Raw genomic sequence first — 8,887 nt, 5'->3', positions numbered from 1 at the left:
GAAGTATAATAGGCCCAATTGTATTTTGTATCTTTACTAATGGTCTATCAAAAGCAATACAGAAAGATTGTAAGGATCAAACTATTTCCAGATGATGTGCAGTTTTAATTTTCCATAAATGACATTGATGATACAGCTGAAATTTAAACGATGTTCTTGCCATTATTAGGGAATAGATAACATTCAAAATTAAAGCTATAGATCAAGGGTGGCCAACCTTTTGTTTTCCATGCACCAATTTTTTTCTCTTCTAATTCAGATGCGCCACACAAACTTTAACCCCCTTTCAATCTCTTTACTATGGTGATTTGGACATATTTGACGGTTACACATATAATAATATGATATATATATATATATATATATATATATATATATATATATATGTGTGTGTGTGTGTGTGTGTGTGTGTATGTATGTATAAAGATATATATATATATATATATATATATATATATATATATATATATATATATATATATATATATATATATATATATATATATATATATATCTTTATACATACACACACACACACACACATATATATATATATATATATATATATATATATATATATATATATATATGTATGTGTGTGTGTGTGTGTGCGCGCGCGCGCGCGTGGACAGATATAGCAGCTGTAAAGGAAATGATTTAACATGGATACAAAGTAAACTGTACTTAATTTATTCACACTGAATTTGCAATGATAATATTCATTAGTTATTCTTGAAAGTACTAATAAAAATATATGAACATAATTAGCAGTTTAAAGAAAAGTAATTTCACATGCAGGAAAAAACATAACTATGTTTAATGTGACTTTTGACTTTGCTTTGCTTTCACTAAATCTGTAATATTAGGAGTTGAATTAGTAACTGAGAGCAACAGCCAGTTCTTCAGATTTGAATCGGATAGTCACGACCTCTGTTGGTTCTTGATCATTTTCATGGATGAAAATATTTGCTCTCATCTGTATGTTGTTATAAAGCGACAGACATAACTTTGGGTAAATTTTCTAAATTCTGGAAAAGGTTCACCTGTTAATATTCGCCAAAAATTAAGCATTTCAGATGCACTTGGGAGCGAGGGAATTTCATTAAATTTACTCTTCAGCACTGAATTTGCTTTTAGATCAATAAGTTCCATTTGTATATTACTAGGCATCTTCAGAATGTTATGCAAGCGTGCAATCTTCTTCAGCAAAATAACTAAAACGACTATCAAAGGCCCCTCGTAGTAATATGATTTTTTCAATGTATTCTGTTAAGTTGGTATATGATGAAGGTATTATATATGTTTAAACTCTAACACATATATAGAAATTGTGTATTTTGAATAATTAAAAGAAGAAAATGCAGGACATAGCGGAAGGTCCCTTTAAATTATTTTTGTATTTTTTTCTAAAAATCAGTATTATTTTTAGTATCATTTTTTTATGAGCGGGCTTTGTTTTTTCTATTATCTCTGGGGTATAGTGCGCCACTTGTAATCGTGCAATGCGCCATAGGTTGGCCACCCCTGCTATAGATTATAATGAAACTTAATTTATGGTGGTAGGGAAAAGGACAATTTAAGTAACATTGGTACAAATAAATATTAACGACAACATGGTCCGGTATCCAGTAAATAGAGCTCGTGACCAAGGTGTGTGTGACTGGACTGTAGTTTGTCTCTCAGTGCTTTAATAAATATTGTAGTAAGAATCACTGGATTGATTTAAAGTTTCAGCAGTATCATTAATTTCATTTATGAAGTAATATTGGGTATCATCTGCAAATAGTTTAAGCTTCACTTCATGCCTCTGTAGTACTTTTCATCGACGGATAGTATAGATGCGGAATAAGATTGGGGCTATACTCAATTTTCTTTATTGAGGCACGTTTGCACCGACTCGAAGCGGTGCCCTCTTGGCTCGGAAAAGTTGCCTGCTATCTGATTGGTTAGAATTATCTTGTCCAACCAATCAGCGATCAGGAAAAATTTTCCGAGCTAAAAGGACACCCCTGCGAGTCGGTGCAAATCTGCCTCACTAAAAAGAATTGACTATAGTACACCCCCTTGGGGTAAGAATAAATTTTGGACTAGTTCTGTCTTGTTTCTCTTCCTCTTGTTTTGTTAAAGTTTTTAAAGTTTATATAGGAAATATTCATTTTAATGTTACTCTTAAAATTTTATTTTTCTTTGTTTCCTTTCCTCACTGGGCTATTTTCCCTGTTGGAGCCCCTGGGCTATTTTCCCTCTTGGAGCCCCTGGGCTATTTTCCCTGTTGGAGCCCCTGGGCTTATAGCATCTTTCTTTTCCAACTAAGGTTGTAGCTTAGCAAATAATAATAATAATAATAATAATAATAATAATGATAATAAATAATAATAATAATAGTACGCTCCCATTGGGTACCCTTCTGTTTAATGGTTCACATGGTGATGTGATGTCATTTAGATTGACCTGTATCTAGGCGGACCGCGGGCTCATACGTTGGCAGCCCATAAAGGTTTACATGGCAAATAAGAGTTTACAATTTGTTGATGGACACTACTGAGAACAAATTGAAAACTTGCATTCACCACGTTAACCATGGTGAATGAGAGTTTTTAATTTGTCCACAGTAGTGTCTGTCAATTAAGTAGTCTTTTAGGTACTCAAAGGCTTGATCTTCAATACCTATTAACCGCAAATCATTTAGTAGCAGTTCATGCCAAACTGTATCAGAAGCAGTACTAAGATCGATTATTATAAAAATACCACATTTGTTCTCATCCATCATTTCAAGCATATCATTTACAACAGAACAAATAGAATATAATTTTCTGTATGCTGACTGGTTGTCTGGCAATTACATATTCTAATACTTTTGTTATAGAAGATAAAGTCGAAATAGGTCTGTATGAACTTAATTCCTGATTATCTAGAGCACTTTTCAAAACCGGTGTAACTGCAGCAATTTTCTCAGATTTAGGAAACTTACACTTATCGATACTATCATTTATTATTCCTCTAAATATGTCGGCAAGATTAGAAAAGTTTCTTCCTCCAATTACTTCGGATATTGTCATCAAGTCAATCGCAGAATTTATTTTCTTTATCCTCTTAATAATTCTGGTGACTTCGTATTTTGTTATATTATCAAATCTTGTTAGTTTTATCTGTGTGTCGGATGTAGCACTAATTTGATATGGAATATTTGTTATCGTCATCATTATCTCCTACACCTATTGACGCAAAGAGCCTAATTATGCTCTCTGTTTCTAAAGAATTCTAGAAATTCGTTAGCCAGTTCTTGGCTGCTGTACCCTTCTGATTTCCGGTTTTTTCCTATATATTTCCCATTATACCATTTAGGAGACGAAATAACCTATTTATGTTTGTTGCAGCTTCCTAAATATTTTCTTATAGTATTCATATTTTTCTTCCTTAATAGGCAATTACTATGTATTGGTACATTGTAGTTTTTTTTTATTCTACCCAGGTACTTTCAGTTTTTAAGCGATTGCACTTTCTTTACGTCTTTTCCCTCTTTCTCTCTAAAGTATCCCCATTGAACCTAGGAGACATCCTTAACGGTTAGTCTTTTCCATCAGTGGACACGTGATATCATATTAAATTTTCCTCACCCTATTATATATATTTATAAAGAAGGCAACATATATAGAGCCTATAATAAGCCTAGGTTGTGAAGTCCAAGATGAATATTGATAACATCTTTTATTTTCTGTTACTTCATTTAAGAGTTAAGTGAAAGATTAAAAAATGCAAATCAGACAATGGCCAGGTTAAGTAAAATTTGGAAATCAAATCGCCTGAAATCACATATAAAAATTAGATTATATATCAGTTTAGTGAGATCGGTGTTATTCTATGGACATGAGTCATGGTATGACAATGACACAATCTCCAATAGATTTAGTAGATTTGAGAACGAAGCCCTCAGAAGGAGATTGGGAGTTAAATGGCAGGACACGATTAGAAATGAAACTATAAGAGAGATTACTCGAGTGCCGTATGTGGATGAGATCATGATGAGGGGTAGATGGAGATAGTTTGGGCCTGCTCTTCGCACTCCCAAAGAGATATTAGTTCACCAAAGGTTCAGCTGGGCTCCACAAGGCACTAGAAGAGTTGGAAGACCCAGACATACATGGATGAGGACTACGAAGCGCGAAGTATATGATGAATGAAGAAGTAATGAATTAAAAGCTCAAGATAAAGACAACTGGTGAAATCTAACTGAGGCCCTTTGTGTCAATAGGCGTAGGAGGAGATGATGGTGATGATTTATCTCTGAAGTTCTTTTATTTTTTTTAGCACTTCATGTTTCTGTAAAGGTAATTTAAACGTTATAAGCTTTTGCATTGGAGAAATAGTACTCTTTTCTTCCGTATTAATATCAGATAAAATACCATTCATTATATAACTTAGAATTAGGTCTAACGTATGCCAAGTCAAAGTTGTTTTAAAATTATTATTATTATTATTATTATTATTATTATTATTATTATTATTATTATTATTATTATTATTATTATTACAAGCTAAGCTACAACCCTGGTAGGAAAGCAGGATGCTATAAGCCAAAGGGCTCTAACAGGGAAAATAACTCACTAAGGAAGGAAACCAGGAAATAAATAAACCACAAGAGACGTAATGAACAATCAAATAAAATATTTAAGAACAGCAACAACATTAAATTGGGCCTTTCATATATAAATCATAGAAACTTCGAAAAAAAAAAAAAACAAGAGGAGGAGAAACAAGATAAAGTAGCATGCCCGAGTGTACCCTCAAGCAAGAGAACTCTAACCCAAGGCAGTGGAAGACCATGTTACAGAGGCTATGGCACTACCCAAGACTACAGAACAATGGTTTGATTTTGGAGTATCCTCCTCCTAGAAGAGCTGCTTACAATAGCTAAAGAGTCTCTTCTATCTTTATCAAGAGGAAAGTAGCCACTTAACGATAACATTGCAGTAGTTAACCCTTTCAACGAAGAAGAATTATTTGGTAATCTAAGTGTTATCAGGTGCACGAGGAGTCTAGGACAGAGGAGAAGTGTAAAGAATAGGCCACCCTAATCGGTGTATGTATAGGTAAAGAAAAATGAGCCGTAACCAGAGAGAGGGATCCAATGTACCACTGTCTGGCCAGTCAAAGGATCCAATAACTCTCTCGTGGTAGTACTTCAACGGGTGGCTGGTGCCCTGGCCAACCTTCTACCTACAATTGATATGACTCCAATAACTCACTAAAGACTGAAGCGCCACGATTTGATGCGCCATTCATCCAAACATTGAAGTCTCCATAAATAACTAATTCCATTTCTCCCATGACAATCATCTCAAAGAGCATACCGAACTCTTCAAAAAAGATATTTGTATGTGTTCTATGAGGTTTGTAAAATATTACGATAGATATATATATGTTAAGTTTATTTCCATATATTCAAAACTTGTTACACGACTTCTTTTTATCATCTAGAGATTAGAATATCACTTGAGAACGAAAAGCCCAACTCACCTCGTCCCTTAACTTACCCTCTCTCGGAATTTGATAGTATGTTTATTGGGATCATTTCATCTATCTCAGCCTTGTCGAAGTCATTTGATTATGTTTTCATCATCATCATTTTCTCCTACGCATATTGACGCAAAGGGCCTCGATCAGATTTCGCCAGTCGTCTCTATCTTGATTTTCTAATTCAATTCTTCTCCATTCATCATCTCCGACTTTATGCTTCATAGTTCTCAGCCATGTAGACCTGGGTCTTCTAACTCTTCTAGTACCTTGTGGAGCCTAATTAAATGTTTGGTGAATCTCTCTTGAGGAGTGTGAAGAGCATGCCGAACCATCTCCCTCTACCCCTAACCATCATCTCACCCACATATGGCACTCGAGTAATCTCTCTTAAGGTTTCATTTCTAATCCTGTCCTACCATTTAACATCTACAAAATCTGTTAGAGATTGTTTCTTTGTCATACCATGACTAACGTCCATATAGTAACACCGATCTCACTAAACTGATATATAGCCCGAGTTTTATATGTAATTTCAAGCCATTTAATTTTTAGATTTTACCTAACCTAACCATTGTTTGATTTGCTTTACTAAATCTCTCATTAAACTCTAATTCTAAAGACTCTGTATTAGAGATCATAGTTCCTAAATATTTAAATGATTCTACCTCATTAATCATTTCTTCCTCCGAAGATATTTCATCTTCCATTGTATATCCCGTTCTCATCATATCTGTCTTTCTTCTGTGATATTTCAATCATTCTGGTAAGCAAGCATGGCAAATCCTGTGGTGTTCTGCTAATGAAGTCATCGTCATCAGCATAATCTAGGTCTGCCAATTTCCTATTAAAAATCCAATCCATTTCTTCTCCACCATCTCCAACTGTTCTACGCATTACAAAATCCATGAGGATGATAAACAACATTGCTGACAACACATTCCCTTGGAGTACTACGCTGTTCACTAACATCAACTTTGCACTTTCTATGCTCATAAACAGACTTAATCAAATTTATATATTTCCGTAATAACGCAGGATTCTTTACATAATTGACCGGTGTATATATCAAAGGCCTTTTCATAGTCCACAAATGCCATCAAAAGCAGATTTCTATATTCTACGATTTGTTGTATGTCTCAAAATGCAAATTTGGTTAGTACAACTTCTACCTTTTCTAGATCTTGTTTGTTCATCTCTCAGCTTTTCATCAATCTTTCTCTCTAGTCTCTGTAGAATAAGCATACTATATATTTTTATGACAACTGGCGTAAGTGTGATGCCTCTGTAATTAATGCAATCAGGCAGTTCTTTTTTTCAGCCAATTTCACCAACACTCATAATCTCCATTTATCAGGCTTTGCTTCTTCATGTCACAGTCTACAAAATAATCATGTATTCTAAGGTCACTGCATTTTCCGCCAGTATTATCTCAGCAGTTATTTATTGGTAACCAAGGGCTTTCCATCTCCTGAGATTTTTTAATGATAGCTTCGACTTCAAATACACTGAATCATCCATGGGCACATCAAAGTCTTCATCAGCTTCAGATTATGGTATTGTGTCGGAAAATTTTTCATTTATCAATTCTCTAGTTTAAATTGTATTATTGCCAACATATTGAATATCTACATAGCCGTAATTCATGACATCTGTAGTATTCATGGTCCATATTTTCTTCTAATCTCGTCAATTCTAAATCAAAAGCTTTGGAATTTCTTGAATTCACTATACGATCATGGTTTTTTCTTTTTCTTTTTAACTTCGTGCAGTTTATACATTTTATTACTCGGAACGTTGTTATAATCACATTCATTTTATCGCTGGCGAATGACTACTACAACTACGTACATGCCAGCAACATCACGTAATTCACTGCCAAATGAAAATTGGCAGAATATGGTCATAGAAGACTTGTAAAAAAAAAAAATAATAATAACGCGAATTTCCTGGCTAGCTCCGAGGCCGTGGCAACGAGACTGCTTACTAAATACCTTTCTGTAGATTCAGCTGTTCCATTTTTTATTCAGTTATATTTTCATTTAAGAGATAATCCTTTATTTACTTGAAAAATTCTTCAATACTTACTAAAATGATTGATTTTCTATCGTTGAAATATAAAAATCATATAACATTAAAAAGTAGGCCTATTGCCTTGTGGCGGATTTTTTAGTACCAGTATTAGTAACAATATTTAATACTAAGAATTATTTAGTATTTTCCATGAAAATTTCGTTACTAGAGTGAAGTGATTAATAAAACACATTTTGTTAATTAGTGAAACATGTTTAGTTTCAATGACGAGGGCTGTTGGATCTGTCTGGCGTCGAAGGTTCGTGCACCGCTGGCGGCCGTATGAAATTCTCCGATAACTGTGCAGTCGTAAAATCGAAAACGATCGTATATTCCTAATATATTTCAATTGGATTTCCAACACTTTATCTATATCACTGTCATAAAATTGGAAAAAAGTATATCAATGATACTAGCAGTTTTCCTTTACAGCCACTACATTTCAATCATATCAGCTGGGCAAACATCGAATGAAAACAAAAACATGACCCCAGTCAGTGTCAGTGTATCTCGAGCGGTGTTAACGTCCAGTGGTCGCGGTAAATCACGAAAGTGTGGATGACTTGATTACTTGTTTTAAATCAATTTTTGAGTGTGATTTCGTTAACTTTGGTGCTATTAGTTAAAGAATATGATTCACCTAGAACCCCTTTATTCGGTATTGATATCTCCTCTGGCTTAGGCGTTGAAATTAAGGCATTTCTCATATATGTTTAAAGTTATTTCCTTTGGGCTTCAGACCTAAGTTGCTTGAAGTAACCTGAACTGCAAGTCTTCTCAGTTTTCCTGGATGAAATGTTTTGACTGAACTTAGTCTCAAGGTAAGATACGCTCTTAGATTAACATTGCGTGTGTTTGTGTAATAAGGTAATAGTGATTGGTTTCTTGCCATTCAATTTGACATCGTTGATATCCCCCATAGAATGTAGGCCTAGGGTTGTATAGCCAACTCGAGTTTTCCCTAGATTATAATAATGAAATATCTTGATGTGGAAAAAATATTTGTAATTTAATTCAAGAATTTTGTTAAAGTTTTAATGAATGTTTGTTGTAAATCAGAGAGAGAGAGAGAGAGAGAGAGAGAGAGAGAGAGAGAGAGAGAGAGAGAGAGAGAGAGAGAGAGAGAGAGAGTATAACCTGTTTCAAATATCTAGTTTGCCATTTAGCCTATCGGTAATTAATAGATATTATTGTAATCAAATGAAATTACTTTACTTAAATGTTCTGATATATTTAGGTGCAAGACTAATTTAGCAGGACAGTAGATGCCTGCAGGTTGTTTTAGTTATCTGCAATACTT

General features: G+C 34.1%; 1 protein-coding gene across 1 annotated transcript in view; it reads left to right on the top strand.

The window, feature by feature from the left end:
• Positions 1-8,088: 8,088 nt before the first annotated feature.
• The window catches only part of LOC137653923 (uncharacterized), a 266,995-nt gene continuing 266,196 nt past the window's right edge, over positions 8,089-8,887 (top strand). Inside the window, exon 1 of the mRNA XM_068387551.1 lies at positions 8,089-8,408. The gene's annotated coding sequence lies outside the window, so the exon portion shown is untranslated. The remainder of the gene's footprint in view (positions 8,409-8,887) is intronic.

Source organism: Palaemon carinicauda, chromosome 15 (genome assembly GCF_036898095.1).
Source record: "Palaemon carinicauda isolate YSFRI2023 chromosome 15, ASM3689809v2, whole genome shotgun sequence".
Lineage (NCBI taxonomy): Eukaryota > Metazoa > Arthropoda > Malacostraca > Decapoda > Palaemonidae > Palaemon > Palaemon carinicauda.
Note: the sequence above shows the minus strand (reverse complement) of the source record. Positions and strands in the feature narration are given on the sequence as shown.